General features: G+C 45.5%; 1 protein-coding gene and 1 long non-coding RNA gene across 3 annotated transcripts in view; one reads left to right on the top strand and one right to left on the bottom strand.

Moving 5' to 3' along the window:
- LOC126930834 (tubulin alpha-1B chain) overlaps window positions 1-20,266 on the top strand; it is a 284,282-nt gene that overhangs the window by 244,407 nt on the left and 19,609 nt on the right. The window lies entirely within an intron of this gene.
- Window positions 7,922-20,266, bottom strand: part of LOC126930847 (uncharacterized) — a 28,105-nt gene continuing 15,760 nt past the window's right edge. The window contains exon 3 of the long non-coding RNA XR_007717689.1: window positions 7,922-8,589. This is a non-coding gene — a long non-coding RNA (uncharacterized LOC126930847). The remainder of the gene's footprint in view (window positions 8,590-20,266) is intronic.

Genomic DNA, 20,266 nt, shown 5'->3' with positions numbered 1-20,266 from the left:
AGAGCAAGACTCCGTCTCAAAAAAAAAAAAAAAAAAAAAAGACCCACAATCAGAAAGATGGGGAAAGATTTGGCTGGACCTGGTGGCTCACACCTGTAACCCCAACACTTTGGGAGACTGAGGTGGGCAGATCACCTGAGGCCAGGAGTTCGAGACCAGCCTGGCCAACACAGTGAAACCCCCATCTCTAATAAAAACATACACACAAAATTAGCCAGGGGTGGTGGTGCGCACCTGTAATCCCAGCTACTCAGGAGGCTGAGGCAGGATAATTGCTTGAATCCAGGAGCCAGAGGTTGCAGTGAGCCGAGATCACAACATTGCCCTCCAGTCTGGATGACAGAGTGAGACCCTATCTTAAAAAAAAGAAAGAAAGAAAAAATGTCAGGGAAGATGAGCATGAACGGAGGGCAGAAGCAGAAGTTCAGAGGCCTCCCCTGAGGCCCAACATACCCAACATTCTAACAAAAGACTGTAACAATGGATATGGAAGTTATGAGCCAAGAACCATGGATGAAAACCAATATATAACACTACAGATACATGATTTGCAAATATTTTCTTCCATTTTGTGGGTTGTCTTTTTACTTTCTTGATAGTGTGTCCTTTGAAGCAAAGAAGTTTTTAATTGTGATGAAGTCAAATATATCTGTTTTTTCTTTTGTTACGTATGCTTTTGGTGTCATATCTAAGAAGCCTTTGCCTAACTCAACGTCATTAAGATTTACTTCTAGGCCAGGCGTGGTGGCTCATGCCTGTAATCCCAGCACTTTGGGAGGCCAAGGCGGGCAGGTCACTTGAGGTCAGGAGTTCAAAACCAGCCTGGGCAATATGGTGAAACCCTGTCTCTACTAAAAATACAAAAATTATCTGGGCATGGTGGTGCGTGCCTGTAGTCCCAGCTACTTGGGAGGCTGAGGCTGGAGAATCACTTGAACCCAGGAGGTGTAGGTTGCAGTGAGCCGAGATTGCGCCACTGCACTCCAGCTTGGGCAACAGAGTGAGACTTCGTCTCAAAAAAAAAAAACAAACAGGCCGGGCGCGGTGGCTCAAGCCTGTAATCCCAGCACTTTGGGAGGCCGAGACGGGCGGATCACGAGGTCAGGAGATCGAGACCATCCTGGCTAACACGGTGAAACCCCTTCTCTACTAAAAAATACAAAAAACTAGCCGGGCGAGGTGATGGGCGCCTGTAGTCCCAGCTACTCGGGAGGCTGAGGCAGGAGAATGGCGGGAATCCGGGAGGCGGAGCTTGCAGTGAGCTGAGATCCGGCCACTGCAGTCCAGCCTGGGCGACAGAGCCAGACTCCGTCTCAAAAAAAAAAAAAAAAAAAAAAAAAAAAACACAAAAATAAGCCAGGCATGGTGGCATGCACCTGTAATCTCAGTTACTCAGAAGGCTGAGGCAGGAGAATCACTTGAACCCAGGAGGCAGAGGCTGCAGTGAGTTGGAGATTGCGCCATTGCACTCCAACCTGGGCAACAAGAGCAAAATTCCAGTCTCGAAAAAAAAAAAAAAGGATCACTTTTAAAAAGAGACAGCAAGAATAGAACAGGGAGAGCAGTAAGAAGTAGATTATTTTAGTGTCTGAGAGAAAGATGCCAGACACTCAGGTTATGTTTTGTTAAGTAGAGCTGACAGGTTTTGCTCATGCGTTAGATGATAAATATCAGAGCAGGAGAGTGACAGAGAGAAGTCAAGGATAACTCAGAGGTCTTTGGGCTAAGCAACCAGGTGAATAAAGGTTACATTTACTCAGATGGAGAATCCTGGGAGAAGAAAGGAGCAGTTTGTATGTGTGTGTGGAGCGGTGTGGAGTTCAAGAGTTCTGTTTTGGACATGATAAATTTAGGATGCCTATTAGGCATCCAATCGGAGATGTAGAGTAGGCATCTGGATACGTGTTTCAGACAATAGGCCTGGGTAGAAAATATAAATTTGGGAGTTACCAGTATACGGATATTTAAAGTCATGAGACTAGATGAGTGTACATATTTTATTTTCTTTTTTTCTTTTTTTTTTTTTGAGATGGAGTTTCACTCTGTTGCCCAGGCTGGAGTGCAGTAGCGCTATCTCGGCTCACTGCAAGTTCCACCTCCCAAGTTCATGCTATTCTCCTGCCTCAGCCTCCCGAGTAGTTGGGACTACAGGTGCCCACCACCACATCTGGCTATTTTTTTTTTCTTTTTTTGTATTTTTAGTAGAGACGGGGTTTCACTGTGTTAGCCAGGATGGTCTCTATCTCCTGACCTCGTGATCCACCCGCCTCGGCCTCCCATAGTGCTGGGATTACAGGTATGAGGCACTGCGCCAGGCCGAGTGTACATATTTTCTTATGGAATTGGATTATGTGACCATTTCTCTCTTTTTTTTTTTCTTTAGATGGAGTCTCACTCTGTGGCCCAAGCTGCAGTGCAGTAGCTCAACCTTGGCTCACTGCAACCTCTGCCTCCCGGGTTAAAGCAATTCTCGGCCTGGCGTGGTGGCTCACGTCTGTAATCCCAGCACTTTGGGAGGCCAAGGCGGGTGGATCACGAGGTCAGGAGATCGAGACCATCCTGGCTAACATGGTGAAACCCTGTCTCTATTAAAAATGCAAAAAATTAGCTGGGCACGGTGGCAGGCGCCTGTAGTCCCAGCTACCCGGGAGGCTGAGGCAGGAGAATGGCGTGAACCCGGGAGGCAGATCTTGCAGTGAGCCGAGATCACGCCACTGCACTCCAGCCTGGGCGATTGAGCAAGACTTCGTCTCAAAAAAAAAAAAGCAATTCTCCTGCCTCAGCCTCCCAAGTAGCTGGCACCTGTAAGTGCCTGCCACCATGCCTGGCTAATTTTTGTACTTTTAGTAGAGACAGGGTTTCACCATGTTGGCCAGGCTGGTCTCAAACTCCTGACCACAAATGATCCACCCACCTTGGCCTCCCAAAGTGCTGGGATTACAGGCATAGGCCACCACGTCCGGCCTATGTGACCATTTCTCTGTATCAGTGTTCTTTACATTTTTGCTTATCACCTAAAAAAAAAAAAAAAAATTAAACTATGTAAATCCAGTCATTTTTAAGTTGATATCTAAAACTCTTCAAGTTAAGTTTAAATAGGGTAAAAGCTGAGGCAGGAGGATCACTTGAGGCCAGGAGTTGAAGACCAGCTGAGACCATATCTCTACAAAACGTAAGAAAAAAAGTAGCTTTGCCTGTCTTCCCAGCTACTCAGGAGGCTGAGGTGGGAGGACCTCTTTAGCCCAGGATATATATGTGTATATATAAATACACATATATAGTATATGTGTGGAGATATATACATATGTAGTGTTAAATAATGTAATTTTAAGCATATTGTGGCCATGCATGGTGGCTCCCACCTGTAATCCCAGCACTTTGTGAGGCCAAGGTGGTAGGATTACTTGAGCCCAGGAGTTTGAGACCAGCCTGGGCAACATAGCAAGACCCCATATCTACAAAAAAATTTAAAATTAGCTGGGCATGGTGGCATGCATCTGTAGTCCCAGCTACTCAGGAGGCTGAGGCAGGACAATCACTTGAACCCAGGGGACAGAGGTTGCAGGGAGCCGAGATCATGCCATTGCACTCCAGCCTGGGTGAAAAAGCGAGACTCTGTTTCGAAAAAAAAAAAAAAATTAGCTGGGCACGGTGGTGCATGCCTATAATCTCAGCTACTCGGGAGGCTGAGGCAGCAGAATTGCTTGAACCCAGGAGGTGGAGGTTGCAGTGAGCTGAGATCGCACCACTGCACTTCAGCCTGGGCAACAAGAGCGAAAATCCGTCTAAAAAAAAAAAAGTTTGACTTACCATGTTTTTTCTTTTGTTGCTTGTGCTTGTGGTGTCATATCTAAAAAAGCATTGCCTAATCAAAAGTAATAAAAATTTATCTCTGCTTTCTTCTGAGTTTTATAGTTTTAGCTCATATATTTAGGTCTTTGATCCATTTTAATTTTTGTGTATGGTGTGAGGTAGGAGTCTCTATTAGTTTCTTAGAGCTGCTTTTAAACCACAAATTGAGTGGCTTAAAACAAAAGAAATGTACTGCCTCATAGTTCTGTAGGCTAGAAGTCTGAAATCAAGGCTTTGGCAAGTTTGGTTCCTTCTGGAGGTTCTGAGGGAGAATCCGTCCCATGCCTCTCTTCTAGCTTCTGCTGGTGCTGACAATCCTTGGCATTCCTTACTTACCTTGTAAACACCACTACAATTTCTGCCTGTGTTGTTACCAGGCATTCTCGCTATGTGTCTATGTCTTCACACGGCCTTCTTATAAGGACGGTCGTTAGATTTAGGGCCCACTCTAATCCAGTATTTCCCCATCTTAACTAACTACATTTGCAAATATTCTATGTCTAAAGAGGGCCATATTCTGAGGTTGTAAGTGGACACTCAATGTTGGATAGGGGGACACTATTCACACAGCAGAGTCCAACTACATTCCTTTGCATGTGAATATCCAGTTGTCCCAGCACCATTTGTTGAAAAGACTGTCCTTTGGAGCACCTTGTTATAGCCTAGCGAGGGTGGAAGTCTAGGCTCCCTACTCAAGTCTTGGTGATATAGGTAGGGGTGGGGTCACAGTTCTTTCTGTAGCACTTGGCTGGAGTACAGGAGTTGTTATATAAAGTTTGCTGTCTTGCTAGATTGTACCTTTCCTGGTTCTTTGGCTAGTGAGCAGGTTTTCGTTTTTTGTCTCACCCTTTGGCATTTTTGGATTGTCAGCTTCTTCAGTTCCAAGGCTTCCAGACGTAAGGTAGAAAGAAAACCTAGGAAACTCATCACCGTGTTGTTCCTTGGATCCCCAAGATCCTTAGCTTGTCTGCTGCCTTCTCTCCATCTTTCAGTCTTCTTCTTTTTTCTTTTTGAGACAGAGTCTCACTCTGTTGCCCAGGCTGGAGTGCAGTGGTGCGATCTTGGCTCATTGCAACCTCCACCTCCTGGGTTTAAGCAATTCTTCTGCCTCAGCCTCCTGAGTAGCTGGAATTACAGGCACACGCCACCACGTATGGCTAATTTTTGTATTTTTAGTAGAGATGGGGTTTCACCATATTGGCCAGGCTGGTCTTTTAACTACTTACCTCAAGAGATCCACCTGCCTCAGTCTTTCAAAGTGCTGGGATTGGCCGGGCGTGGTGGCTCAAGCCTGTAATCCCAGCACTTTGGGAGGCCGAGACGGGCAGATCACGAGATCAGGAGATCGAGACCATCCTGGCTAACATGGTGAAACCCCGTCTCTACTAAAAAAAATACAAAAAACTAGCTGGGCGTGGTGGCGGACGCCTGTAGTCCTAGCTACTCCGGAGGCTGAGGCAGGAGAATGGCGTGAACCCGGGAGGCGGAGCTTGCAGTGAGCTGAGATCCGGCCATTGCACTCCAGCCTGGGTGACAGAGCAAGACTCCATCTCAAAAAAAAAAAAAAAAAAAAGTGCTGGGATTACAGGTGTGAACCATCATGCCCGGCTTTTCTTTCAGTCTTCTTATGTTTGTTTTATATACAATGTCCAGGGTTTTTAGTTGTATTTAGTAGCAGGAATTTGGGAAGTATGTCTACTCCACCTTCCCAGTGCACTGAATTTATAAGGCAATTTAAGTAGAATTAGCATCTTTGTAATCTGATACTTCCAAATACTACATGTGATATATCTCTCAATATATTAATCATAATCTCTCTCAATAAAGACACTATTTTCTTGCAGATGTCTTGTTCTTTTGTTGTTGTTATTGTTGTTGGTGTTAGTGTGAAAGAAAATAGAATCTTGGGACCCCAAACTCACTATGCCAAAGGGAAGTTAAGCTTGAGAGCTGAATTACTGCATTCCTTTTGTTGCCAGATAGCTGTAATTTCACAATCCTGTGTCATAGCCTCATTTCTTCTACTCCCTTTTCATATGTAAAATGTCAATTTACTGAGGCTAATCAGAGCCTCACAAGAATATAACCATTTGCTTCACTACCTACCCTGCCTACCTTTTTCCCCCTCCTGCTTGCTCTTTCCCCTTTAAATAATGAAGTTCCCTGCCAGGTATGGTGGCTCACACCTGTAATTCCAGCACTTTGGGAGGCCAAGGTGGGCAGATCACCTGAGGTCAGGAGTTTGAGACTAGCCTGGCCAACATGGTGAAACCCTGTCTAAAATGGGTTTTGAGAACTCTTAAATTCTAATCGTTTATATGTAAATTTTGCAGACAATTTTTGCATACATGTCATGATGTTACCAGTGGAGGGTGTCCAGGTCCTTGGCATCTTGAACAAAGAATTGGACAAAATGTACAAAGTAAGGAAAGAATGAAGCAACAAAAGCAGAGATTTGTTGAAAATGAAAGTACACTCCACAGGGTGGGAGCAGGCCGAACACGGGCTCAAGAGCTCAGTTACAGAATTTTCTGGGGTTTAGGGTGTGGTGGCTCACACCTGTAATCCCAGCACTTTGGGAGGTCAAGGCGGGCGGATCACCTGAGGTCGGGAATTCAAGGCCAGACTCACCAACACAGAGAAACCCTGTCTCTACTGAAAAATACAAAAATTAGCCAGGCATGGCCTATGGCAGGCACCTGTAACCCCAGTTACTCAGGAGGCTGAGGCAGGAGAATCTCTTGAACCCAGGAGGCGGAGGGTGCAGTGAGATGAGATGGCGCCATTGCACTCCAGCCTAGGAGTCAGAGCGAGACTGTCTCAAAAACCAACAACAACAAAAAATAAATAAATAAAAAAGAATTTTCTGGGGTTTAAATAACTCTCTAGAGGTTCCCATTGGTTACTTGGTATACACCCTATGTAAATGAAGAGGATATTTTTTTTCATAGCTGAAGTGTTTTCATTTGATTCAGTTCTACGAAGTCCTTAGGTTCCCTGCCTCTAGGCCCTATTCTCCTGCCTCAGTGAGTGGTGCAAGGTTAGAGATAAGCAGGTCCTTGCATGTTTGTGTGTTTCTACAGTGTCAGGTTTTTATTTATGCTATTGCGATCACAAAAGCCAGGAGCTACATGGAGTTCCCAAGGAGGCAATCTCCTCAGTACTGTTACAGTAGGTAGCTAGTCAGGCATGAGCAGGGCAGGAGAGGGCTCCCTGCACCCACCAGGAATGTCAGGTGACCAATGGTCAGGCAGTTGTCACACTACCTATCTAAAATAATTGGTCACAGCCAGTACCAGGGAGAGGCAGTTTCCCAACAGATAAACACCTGAAATTGGTAATCAGCAGCTTCCATAAGATCTAAGGAACTGGGCGAGTGGCCTCAAGCATGCACATGAAGAGGCAAAATGGAGGCGTATGACCTTCCAGAGCATTCCACCAGAAAAGGGAAGAAAACCACAGGTAAGTATGTTTACAACTCCAGTAAACACACTGCGCATGCTCACCTCCCAGGCGCTAGTAGGCCACCGTGCATGTGGGCAGCTCACCCTAAGGGAAGAAAAAAGGGAAAGGGGCACGAAACACTAGAAGTAGGCCAGCATATAAAATCTTAGGTCTGGACCGGGCGCAGTGGCTCATGCCTGTAATGCCAGCACTTTGGGAGGCCAAGGAGGGTGGATTATTTGAGGTCAGGAGTTCAATACCAGCCTGGCCAATATGGTAAAGCCCTATCTCTATTAAAAATACAAAAATTAGGGCCGGGCGCAGTGGCTCACGCCTGTAATCCCAGCACTTTGGGAGGCAGAGGCGAGCGGACCACGAGGTCAGGAGATGGAGACCAACCTGGCTAACACCATCGCTTTAGTAGAGAAACCCCGTCTCTACTAAAAATACAAAAAATTAGCTGGGCATGGTGGCAGGTGCCTGTAGTCCCAGCTACTCAGGAGACTGAGGCAGAAGAATGGTGTGAACCCGGGAGGTGGAGCTTGCAGTGAGCCAACATCGTGCCACTGCACTCCAGCCTGGGTGACAGAGTGAGACTCTGTCTCAAAAAAAAAAAAACCAAAAAAAAAAAAACAAAAATTAGGCCGGGCACGGTCTAATTCCAGCACTTTGGGAGGCCGAGGCGGGCAGATCACGAGGTCAGGAGATCGAGACCATCCTGGCTAACACGTTGGTCTCAAACTCCGGACCTCGGCCTGGGCAACAGAGCGAGACTCCGTCTCAAAATAAATAAATAAATAAAATAAAATAAAATAAAAATAGAAAGATTAGCCAGGTGGTAGTGGTGTGTGCCCTGTAATCCCAGCTACTCGTGACACTGAGGCAGGAGAATCGCTTGAGCCTGGGAGGCAGAGGTTACAGTGAGCTGAGATCGCTCCACTGCAGTCCAGTCTAGATGACAGAGTGAGACCCTGTCTCAATAAATAAATAAATAAATAAATAAAAAATCCTAGGTCCAAGGTGAAATGGGGCACTTCTCCTTCAAGTTGCCCACTTGGGTCTCTTCCAAGTGTTCTTTCCTTCCTTTCGTTCCTGGTGTAAAGCTTTTTAATAAACTTTTACTCCTGCTTTAAAACTTGCCTCGGTTTCTTCTTCTGCCTTATGCCCCTCAGTAGAATTCTTTCTTCTGAGGAGGTAAGAATTGAGGTTGCTTCAGGCCTGTATGGATTCGCTGCTGATGATCTGGATACCTGCCACGGCTAACAGTACTTCTTGTTCACTCAGTAGTCAGAGCTGTGTGCACACAAACCAGTCAATATTGTAAACCATATATAATAGTAAAATTAATCAATATATAAATGTTACAAGTTAAACATTCCACGATAAAGTAACATTTAACATCAAGAGGAGAAAGAGATAGGAGAAAGGGTTAAATAACCAGTCCAGGGGGAGCAAAGAAGAAAAGGAGTTCTGTTTTGGGCCAGTTGGTCTGTCAGTCTTTCGAGGAAGAGTCTTTGATGTGGCAGAGCCTTCAGAGGCAGATGCCAAGTTCTTATCACCAGTGACTGACCGCGAGACAATGTCAGTTAAGATGACCATTTCAAGCTGCTGAAGGTCACATCTTTTTTTTTTTTTTTTGAGACGGAGTTTTGCTCGTTGCCCATGTTGGAGTGCAATGACGCGATCTTGGCTCACTGCAACCTCTGCCTCCCGGGTTCAAGCGATTCTCCTGCCTCAGCCTCCCAAGTTGCTGGGATTACTGGGTGCCCGCCGCCATGCCCGACTAATTTTTTGGATTTTGAGTAGAGACCAGGTTTTGTCATGTTGGCCAGGTTGGTCTCGAACTCCTAACCTCAGGTGATCCACCGGTCTCAGCCTCCCAAAGTGTTGGGATTACAGGCGTAAGCCACCCATGCCTGGCTATTTTATTTTATTTTATTTTATTTTATTTTATTTTGACTGAATCTCACTCTGTTGCCAGGCTGGAGTGCAGAGGCGCAATCTCGGCTCACTGTAACCTCTGTCTCCTTGGTTCAACGGATTCTCCTGCCTCAGCTTCCCGAGTAGCTGGGATTACAGGCACTTGGCCACCATGTCCGGCTAATTTTTTGTATTTTTAGTAGAGACAGGGTTTCACCATGTTGGCCAGTCTGGTCTCAAACTCCTGACCTCAGGTGATCCGCCTGCCTTGGCCTCCCAAAGTGCTGGGATTACAGGCGTGAGCCATCGGGTCCGGTTGGCCTCATCTTTTATAGTCACAGAATCCTCTAGTGAGAACTGATAGTGGAAGAGCATGCTTGTGTCCTTAATTGGCTGGATGCATCTTTTAAAAAACTTTGTTTATTAAGCAAAGCATCTCATCCTTGTTGACAAAATGCCCTATGAAATATAAAATGGGCCAGACGCAGTGGCTCAAGCCTGTAATCCCAGCACTTTGGGAGGCCGAGATGGGCGGATCACGAGGTCAGGAGATTGAGACCATCCTGGCTAACATGGTGAAACCCCGTCTCTACTAAAAAATACAAAAAACTAGCCGGGTGAGGTGGCGGGCGCCTGTAGTCCCAGCTACTCGGGAGGCTGAGGCAGAACGGCATAAACCCGGCAGGCGGAGCTCGCAGTGAGCTGAGATCCGGCCACTGCATTCCAGCCCGGGCGACAGAGCGAGACTCCGTCTCAAAAAAAAAAAAAAAAAAGAAATATAAAATGGAGGCTGGGAGCGGTGGCTCATGCCTATAATCCCAGCACTTTGGGATGCTGAGGACGTGGATCACCTGAGGTCAGGAGTTTGAGACCAGCCTGGCCAACATGGTGAACTCCCATCTCTACTAAAAATACAAAAAAAAATTAGCTAGTCGTCTTTGCGGGCACCCATAATCCCAGCTACTCAGGAGGCTGAGGCAGAATTGCTTGAACCTGGGAGGCAGAGGTTGCAGTGAGCCAAGATCACGCCATTGCACTCCAGCCTGGGTACCAAAAGTGAAACTCTGTCTCAAAAAAATAAAAATAAAAAAATGAATGGCCATGTGCAATGGCTCACACCTGTAATCCCAGGACTTTGGGAGGCCGAGGCGGGCAGATCACGAGTTCAGGAGTTTGAGATCAGCCTGACCAACATGGTGAAACCCTATCTCTACTAAAAATACAAAAATTAGCCAGGCATGTGGCACGCTGTTCAAGAGGCTAAGGCAGGAGAATTGCTTGAATCCGGGAGGTGGAGGTTGCAGTGAGCTGAGATCACGCCATTGCACTCCAGCCTGGGAGACAGAGTGAGATTCTGTCTCAAAAATAAATAAATAAATAAAAATAAAAATATAAATACAAAATGGAGTATTTTTCTAAGATGACGTTAGCTATGTCAAGAGTGCACTGTACCATACATAACTATTCTGTAAGGTTTTTTTCTGACACTAAACACCAATTCTCCAATTCTCTAACACAAATTGGGTGTCAAACAATTAAATTCGATTCTCTTGGCTCAATTCCCTAAAATTGCCCCACTTTAAGTACCAGTCACAAGTCCCTGTTTGCCACCGAACAGTTATAAATTCAAGAATACCCGCCAACCTCCCTCAGGTTCAATAATGCATTAGAACAATTCACGGAATATAGGAAAACACTTTACTTACATTTAGCAATGTGTAAAGGATATAACTCAGGAACAGCTAAGTGGAAGAGATGCACAGAGAAAAGTATGCCCTGGGTGGTGGTAGAAGGTAGAGGAAATTATGGAGTTTCCACGCCTTCTCCTGGTTGGCACCCTCCTAACACCAATTTTTTCAACAACTATGAAGCTTTCCATACCCTGTTATTTAGGGGGTTTCCTGGAGCTTTCTTTTCTTTTCTTTCTTTTTTTTTTTTTTTTTTTGAGACGAAGTCTTGCTCTTGTCCCCCAGTCTGGGGGAGAAGATCTCAGCTCACTGCAACCTCTGCTTCCCAGGTTCAAGCAATTCTCCTGCCTCAGCCTCCCGGGTAGCTGGGATTACAGGTGCCTGACACCACACCCGGCTAATTTTTGTATTTTTAGTAGAGATGGGGTTTCACCATGTTGGCCAGGCTGGTCTCGAACTCCTGACCTCAGGTGATCTGTTGCCTTGGCCTCCCAAAGTACTGGTACTACAGGTGTGAGTCACCGTGCCTGGCCAGAGTTTTCACTACATAAGCATAATTAAGGCTTGACCTTTTGGTGATCAAACTCAATCTCCAGTCACCACTTCCCTCCCTGGAGGTCTTGGGGGATGGGGCTGAAATTTCTAACCCTCTAATCCTGGCTTGGTCTTTTCATTCTGAAGCTACTTAGGTAGGCCCTCTCCTTCCATCTCAAGCCCCTCAGAAGCCATCTCAGGCCCCTTAAAAGCCATCTCAGGGTTGGGCATGGTGGCTCACATCAGTAATCCCAGCACTTTGGGAGGCTGAGGCAGGCAGATAACTTAGGCCAGGAGTTCGAGACCAGCCTGGCCAACATGGGGAAACACTGTCTCTACCAAAAATACAAAAATTAGCCGGGCAGGTGGTGCACACCTATAGTCCCAGCTACTCAGGAGGCTGAGGTACGATAATCACTTGAACTGGGAAGCGGAGGTTGCAGTGAGCTAAGATCACTCCACTGCACTTCAGCCTGGGCAATGAGTTTCTTTTGAGATGGTAAAAAATGTTCTGGAATTAGAGTGTGATGATGGTTGCACAAGTCTATAAATGTGTTAAAAATCACTGAACTTGGCTGGGCGTGGTGGCTCACGCTTATAAACCCAGCACTTTGGGAGGCTGAGGTGGGCAGATTACGTGAGGTCAAGAGTTTGAGACCAGCCTGGCCAACATGGTGAAACCCCATCTCTACTAAAAATACAAAAATTAGTTGGGCATTGTGGCACATGCCTGCAATCCCAGCTACTTGGGTGGCTGAGGCAGGAGATTCTCTTGAACCTGGGAGGTGGAGGTTGCTGTGAGCCAAGATTGCGCCATTGCACTCCAGCCTGGGCAACAAGAGCACAAATACACAAACAAAAAACAAAACAAAAAACCACTGAACTTTAGCACTGTCCTGGGTTACAGAAAAAAATTAAAAACAAAACACAAACCCTCCACTGAACTGTACACTTTAAAGGGGTAAATTTTCTTTTTTTTTTCTTCCCCAAGATGAAGTCTTGCTCTGTCACTCAGGCTGGAGTGCAGTGGCACGATCGCGGCTCACTGCAACCTCCGTCTCTTGGGTTCAAGCAATTATCCTGCCTCAGCCTCCTGAGTAGCTGGGATTATGGGTATGTGCCACCACACCCAGCTAATTTTTTTAATTTTTAGTAGATATGGGGTTTCACCATGTTGGCCAGGCTGGTCTTGAACTCCTGACCTTGTGATCTGCCCACCTTGGCCTTCCAAAGTGCTGGGATTACAGGTGTGAGCCATCGTGCCCGGCCTAAAGGGGTAAATTTTATGTAATCTGAATTAAATATCCATAAAGGTGTTTAAAAATAAAAACCGGTAAGTAAAGGGCAAAAATGAATACTCCTATATCCTACATGAGTCTTAATTCACCATTTTACTTTAGATTGACTTTTTAAACATTAATTCTAAAAGTAATGCAAATAGATTTTTAAAAAACTGTTGGTCAGGCACAATGCCTCATGCCTGTAATTCCAGCACTGTGGGAGACCAAGGCAGTAGCCTGAGGCCAGGAATTTGTGACCAGCCTGGACAACATAGCAAGACCCCTAGCTCTACAAAAAATAGTAATAATAATTAGGGCATGGTGGTGCACACTTGTAGCCCTAGCTGCTCAGAAGGATCACTTGAGTGCAGGAGATCAAGGCTACAGTGAGCCATGGTCACACCACTGCACTCTAGCCTGGAGGGACAAAGGGAGACCCTGTATTAAAACAAAGAGAGAGAGAGCGGGGTGGGTAGTGGGGAGAGAAACGAAAGAAACAAAAAGAAAGAAAGGATGGCAGGAAGGGAGGGACAGAGGAAGGGATAGAAGGAGGAAGAAAAGTATTAAATATAAAAAAACAGAGAGGGTCAGGTGCGGTGGCTCAAGCCTACAATCCCAGCACTTTGGGAGGCTGACGCAGCTGGATCACCTGAGATCAGGAGTTCGAGACCAGCCTGGACAACATGGTGAAACCCCGTCTCTACTAAAAAATACAAAAATTAGCCAGGCGTGGTGGCGCATGCCGGTAGTCCTGGCAACACGGGAGGCTGAGGCAGGAAAATCACTTGCACCCAGGAGGTGGAGGTTGCAGTGAGCCAAGATCTCACCATTGCACTCCAGCCTGGGTGACAGAGCGAGACTCTGTCTCAAAAAACCAACATAAAAAAAAACCCCCTCTCCTTAACCATCCTTAGTTATTATTGACACTTTGTTTTCATTACTTTTATTTATTTATTTTTTTTTTTGAGACAAGGTCTCACTCTGACACCCAGGTTGGGGTGCAGTGGCCCAATCTTGGCTCACCGCAGACTCGACTTCATGGGCTCAAGTGATCCTCCTGCCTCAGCTTCCCAAAGTGCTGGGAATACAGGCATGAGCCACTGTGTCCGACTATTTTCATTCCTTTCAAAGCGCCTTTTCACCAGTTCTCATCTTATCCAAGGAAAATTGAGCCTTCCTTTCTTCTTTGCATAGAAATTTTAGATACTCAGATATCTAGATGAGACCTGAGTATCTGTGCAACATGGTAGCTACTAAATACATGCAGTTATTTAATTTTTTTTTTTTTTGAGACGGAGTCTCGCTCTGTTGCCAGGCTGCAGTGCAGCGACCTGATCTCGGCTCACTGCAACCTCCACCTCCTGGGTTCAAGCGGTTCCCCCACCTCAGCCTCCCAAGCAGCTGGGACTACAGGCGTGCACCATCACACCCAGCTAATTTTTGTATACATTTGTATTATTTAATTTTAAATTAATTACAATCTAATAAAGTAAAATATTCAATTTCTTGTTCACACTAGATACATCTTTTTCTTTTTTTTTTTTTTTTTTTTTTTTTTGAGATGGAGTCTTGTCCTGTGGCCCACTGCATTCCAGCCTGGATGACAAAGCAAGACCCTGTCTCAAAAACAAACAAAACAACAAAAAAAACTTCATTGCTAAAAAATGCTAATGATCATCTGAGCCTTCAACTAGTTATAATCTTTTTGCTGGTGGAGGATCTTGCCTTGATGTTAATGGCTGCTAACTGATCAGGGTAGTGATTGCTGAAGGTTAAGGTGGATGGAGCAATTTTTTTTTCTTTTTTTTTTTTTTTTTTGAGATGGAGTCTCACTCTTGTCGCCCATGCTGGAGTACAATGGTGTGATCTCAGCTCACTGCAACCTCCGCCTCCCAGGTTCAAGCGATTCTCCTGTCTCAGCCTCCCAAGTAGCTGAAAGGTGTAAGCCAGTGCACCCGGTCGCAACTTTTCCTTTTTTTTTTTTTTGAGATGGAACTTCACTCTTATTGCCTAGGCTAGAGTGCAATGGTGCAATCTCAGCTCACTGCAAACTCTGCCTCCCAGGTTCAAGTGATTCTTCTGCCTCAGCCTCCCAAGTAGCTAGGATTACAGGCATGTGCTACCATGGCCGGCTAATTTTTTGTATTTAGTAGAAGCGGGGTTTCGCCATGTTGGCCAGGCTGGTCTCGAACTCCTGACCTCAGACGATCCACCCGCCTTGGCCTCCCAAAGTGCTAGGATTACAGGCGTCAGCCACTGCGCCTGGCCTGCAGTTTCTTAAAGACAACAGTGACGTTTGCTGCAGTGATTGACTTCCTTTCATTAAAGATTTCTCTATAGCATGCGATGCTATTTGACAGCATTTTACCCACAGTAGAACTTCTTTCAAAATTGGAGTCAATCCTCTCAAACCCTGCTGTTGTTCTATCAACTAAGTTTATGAAATATTTAAGGCCGGGCACGGTGGCTCAAGCCTGTAATCCCAGCACTTTGGGAGGCCGAGATGGGAGGATCACGAGGTCAGGAGATTGAGACCATCCTGGCTAACACGGTGAAACCCCGTCTCTACTAAAAAATACAAAAAACTAGCCGGGCGAGGTGGCGGGCGCCTGTAGTCCCAGATACTCGGGAGGCTGAGGCAGGAGAATGGCGTAAACCCGGGAGGCGGAGCTTGCAGTGAGCTGAGATCTGGCCACTGCACTCCAGCCTGGGTGACAGAGCAAGACTCCGTCTCAAAAAAAAAAAAGAAAAAGAAAAAAAAAAGAAATATTTAAAATCCTTTGTTGTTATTTCAATAATGTTCAAACATCTTCACCAGGAGTAGATTCCATCTCAAGAAACCACCACATGAGCGTAGTGGCTCATGCCTGTAATCCCAGCACTTTGGGAAGCCGAGGCGGGTGGATCACCTGAGGTCAGGAGTTTGAGACCAGCCTGGCCAACATAGCGAAACCCCATCTCTGCTAAAAATACAAAAACTTAGCCGGGCATGGTGGCAGGTGCCTGTAATCCGAGCTGCTTGGGAGGCTAAGGCAGAATAATTGCTTGAACCAGGGAGACAGAGGTTGTAATGAGCCAAGATCGCACCATTGCACTCCAGCCTGAGTGGCAGAGCAAGAATCTGTCTCAAAAAAAAAAAAAAAAAAAAAAGTAAAAATTACTCTTAGATCCAAGGGCTACAGAATGGATGCTGTGTTAAGCAGTCATGAAAGTAACATTAATCTCCCTCCCTGTACGTGGCCATCAGAGCTCCTGGGTGACCAGGCGCATTGTCGATGAGAAGTAACATTTTAAAAGAATCTTTATTTCTGAACAGTAGGTCTCAACAACAGGCTGAAAATGCTCAGTAAACCATGTTGTAAATAGGTATGCTGTCATCCAGGTGTTGTTGTTCCTTTTATAGAGCATGGGCAGAGTAGACTTAGCATGATACTTTACGGTCCTGGGATTTTTGGAATGGTAAATGAACATTGGCTTCAACTTAAAATCACCAGCTGCATTAGCCCCCGACAGATTCAGACTATTCTTTGAAGCTTTGAAGGTAGGCACGGACTTCTCCTTTCTAGTTATGAAAGTCACAGATGACATCTTCTTTCAACGTGAGGTTGTTTTGTCTACATCGAAAATCTTTTTTATTGCTCATTTTTTGTTTGTTTTCTTTTGGAGACAGGGTCTTGCTCTGTTGCCCAGGCTGGAATGCAGTGGCATGATCACAGCTCACTGCAGTCTCAAAACCCTGGGCTCAGGCAATCCACTCACCTCAGCCTGCCAGGTAGCTAGGACTACAGGAAAATGCCACCACACCTGGCTAATTTTTTTATTTTTGTTAAGATTAAAAAATTGCCTTGCTATGTTGCTCAGGCTAGCCTCAAGCAATGCTCTCACCTCAGCCTCCCAAAGTGCTGGGATTAGACATTAGGCACTGTGCCTGGCCAAAAATCTGTTGTTTAGTATAGCCATCTTCATCAATGATCTGAGCTAGAGCTTCTGGATCACTTGCTGCAGCTTCTACATCAGCATTTACTGCTTCGCTTTGCACTTTTACATTATAGAGATGGCTTCTTTCCTTAAACTTCACAAGCCAACCTCTGCGAGATTCAAACTATTCTTCTGCAGCTTCCTCACCTTTCTCAGCCTTCATAGAATTGAGGAGAACTGAGGTCTTGCTCTGGATTAGGCTTTGGCTTAAGGGAATGTTGTAGCTAGTTTGATCTTCTATCCAGACTACTGAAACTTTCTCCCTATCAGCAGCAATAAGGCTGTTTCGCTTTTTTTTTTTTGTTTTGAGACAGAGTCTCTCTTTGTTACCCAGGCTGGAGTGCAGTGGCACACTCAGCTCACTGCAACCTTCACCTCCGGGGTTCAAGTGATTCTCTTGCCTCAGCTTCCCAAGTGGCTGGGATTACAAGTGTGCGCCACCACGCTCACCTAATTTTTGTATTTTCAGTAGAGACAGGGTTTCAACATGTTGGCCAGGCTGGTCTTGATCTCCTGACCTCAGGTGATCCACCCGCCTCAGCATCCCAAAGTGCTGGGATTACAGGCGTGAGCCACCACACCCAGACTGTTTAGCTTTCTTATCATTTATTATCATTTATTTCTTATTATTTATGTGTTCACTGGAGTAGCACTTTTAATTTCCTTCGAGAATTTTTCCTTTGCATTCACAATTTGGCTGTTTAGCACAAGAGGCTTAGCCTTTAGCCTCTCTCAGAGACTACTGTAGGGTTATTAATTGGTCAGATTTCAATGTTGTTGTGTCTAATTGAACAGGGAGGTGTAAGAAGAGGTAGATGGGAAATGGCTGGTCAGTAGAACAATCACAACACACAAATTTATATATTAAGGTCACTGTCATATGTGATCTTATATTTGTAGCACTCCAAAACCATTACAATAGTAACATCAAAGATTACTAATCACAGATCACCATAAAAAATACAATAATAATAAAAAAGCTTTTTTTTTTTTGAGACAGAGTCTCACTTTGTCTCCCAGGCTGGAGTGCAATGGCGTGATCTTGGCTCACCGCAACCTCTGCCTTCAGGGTTCAAGCGATTCTCCTGCCTCAGACTCCCGAGTAGCTGGGATTATAGGCCTGTGTCACCACACCCAGCTAATTTTGTATTTTTAGTAGAGACGGGGTTTCACCATGTTGGCCAGGCTGGTCTTGAGTTCCTGACCTCAGGAGATCCACCTGCCTTGGCCTCCCAAAGTGCTGGGATTACAGGTGTGAGCCAGCACGCCTAGCCTGTAATGAAAAAGTTTTATATATTATGAGAATTACCAAAATGTGACACAGAGACATGAAGTGAGCAAATGCTGTTGGAAAAATGGTGCTAACAGACTTGCTTGATGCAGGGTTGCCATAAACCTTCAATACGTTTTTAAAAAAAAATAAAAGAAAGAGAAAACCCTCATCATCTCTGAAGTTCAGTAAAGTGGGCCAGACACGGTGGCTCACGCCTATAATCCCAGCTACTTGGGAACCTGAGGCAGGAGGATCCTTGAACCAGAGTCAGAGGTTGTGGTGAGCCAAGATTGCATCACTGCACTCCAGCCTGGGCAACAAGAGCAAATCTCTGTTTAAAAAAAAAAAAAAAAAAGGCCAGGTGCGGTGGCTTAAGCCTGTAATCCCAGCACTTTGGGGGGGTCGAGGCAGGCGGATCACTTGAGGTCAGGAGTCCGAGACCAGCCTGGCCAATGTGGTTGAAACAGTGTCTCTACCAAAAATACAAAAATTCGCTGTGCGTGGTTGCAAGCACCTGTAGTCCCAGCAACTTGGGAGGCTGATGCAGGAGAATCGATTGAATCCAGGAGGTGGAGGTTGCAGGGAGCCGAGATCACACCACTGTACTCCAGCCTGGGCAACAATAGCGAAACTGTCTCAAAAGAAAAACTAAAAGTTCAGTAAAGTGAAGTGCAATAAAGTAAGGTATGTCTGTGTATCTTTTTACCTCTTCAATGTTTCAACCATGGGAATTTCCCCTATTCAAAAAATATGTGTAAGTTTTGCTTTCAAGTCTACTGGTTTTATTAACTACATGTTTTTTGTTTTTTTGAGACAGTCTCGCTCTGTTGCCCAGGCTGGAGTGCAGTGGCACGATCTTGGCTCACTGCAATCTCCACCTCCCAGGTTCAAGAAATTCTCCTGCCTCAGCCTCCCAACTAGCTGGGACTCAAGGCGCATGCCACCACGCCCGGATAATTTTTTGTATTTCAGTAGAGATGGGGTTTCACCGTGTTGCCCAGGCTGGTCTCGAACTCCTGAGCTCAGGCAATCCACCACCTCAGCCTCCAAAAGTGCTAGGATTACAGGCATGAGCCACCATGCCTGGCCAGCAATTACATGTTTTTATATATTTTTATTTATTTATTTTATTTATTTATTTTTTGAGACGAGTCTCGCTCTGTCACCCAGGCTGTAGTGCAGTGGCGTGATCTCGGCTCACTGCAAGCTCCGCCTCCCAGGTTCACGCCATTCTCCTGCCTCAGCCTCCCGAGTAGCTGGGACTACAGGCGCCTGCCACCACACCTGGCTAATTTTTTTGTTTTTGTATTTTTAGTAGAGACAGGGTTTCACCGTGTTAGCCAAGATGGTCTCAATCTCCTGACCTCATGATCTGCCCGCCTTGGCCTCCCAAAGTGCTGGGATTACAGGCATGAGCCACCGCGCCCGGCTACATGTTTTTATAAATCCATTCAGTCAACTGTCTTCTTAGTGACTCTACAGTATATTCTTCTATTTCACAAATGGTGACACAATAGCTTTAGCAAAATATAAATCCTGGTTAAACCCAATTCACCATCAGGTTTATACATTCTCCTGAGCAGGTAAACCTGACTAGAGAAAAATACAACCCAGATGACTGATCTCATTTTATATTTACAACCACAGATGTCTGAATGACCTACTACATCTCCCTACTTAATTTACTCTACCATTCAGAGATAACTATTTTACACATTCTCTCTCCACAAACCTCCCACACTCCTTCCCCAGTCCTTACATTTAGTTAATGATCTCCCCGTCCCTGTTTCACCAAAGAAGAAAAAAAAAAAAGCATCAGAAGACAAAACTTACCACTACCATATCAGTTATGAATTACAATCAGCTGTAAATAACAGACACAAACACACACTCAACAAAAGAAAATGAAAAATAGGAAAAAAGATTAGTGTGGCTTAAACAAAGTGTTTCATTTTCTCCCATAATAAGTCCAGGGGGCCGGGCGCGGTGGCTCAAGCCTGTAATCCCAGCACTTTGGGAGGCCGAGACGGGCGGATCACGAGGTCAGGAGATCGAGACCATCCTGGCTAACACGGTGAAACCCCGTCTCTACTAAAAAATACAAAAAACTAGCCGGGCGAGGTGGCGGGCGCTTGTAGTCCCAGCTACTCGGGAGGCTGAGGCAGGAGAATGGCGTAAACCCGGGAGGCGGAGCTTGCAGTGAGCTGAGGTCCGGCCACTGCACTCCAGCCTGGGTGACAGAGCGAGACTCCGTCTCAAAAAAAAAAAAAAAAAAAAAAAAAAAAGTCCAGGGGGAG

This window comes from Macaca thibetana, chromosome 11 (genome assembly GCF_024542745.1).
Source record: "Macaca thibetana thibetana isolate TM-01 chromosome 11, ASM2454274v1, whole genome shotgun sequence".
Classification (NCBI taxonomy): domain Eukaryota; kingdom Metazoa; phylum Chordata; class Mammalia; order Primates; family Cercopithecidae; genus Macaca; species Macaca thibetana.
This window is presented reverse-complemented; position numbering and strand designations above follow the sequence as displayed.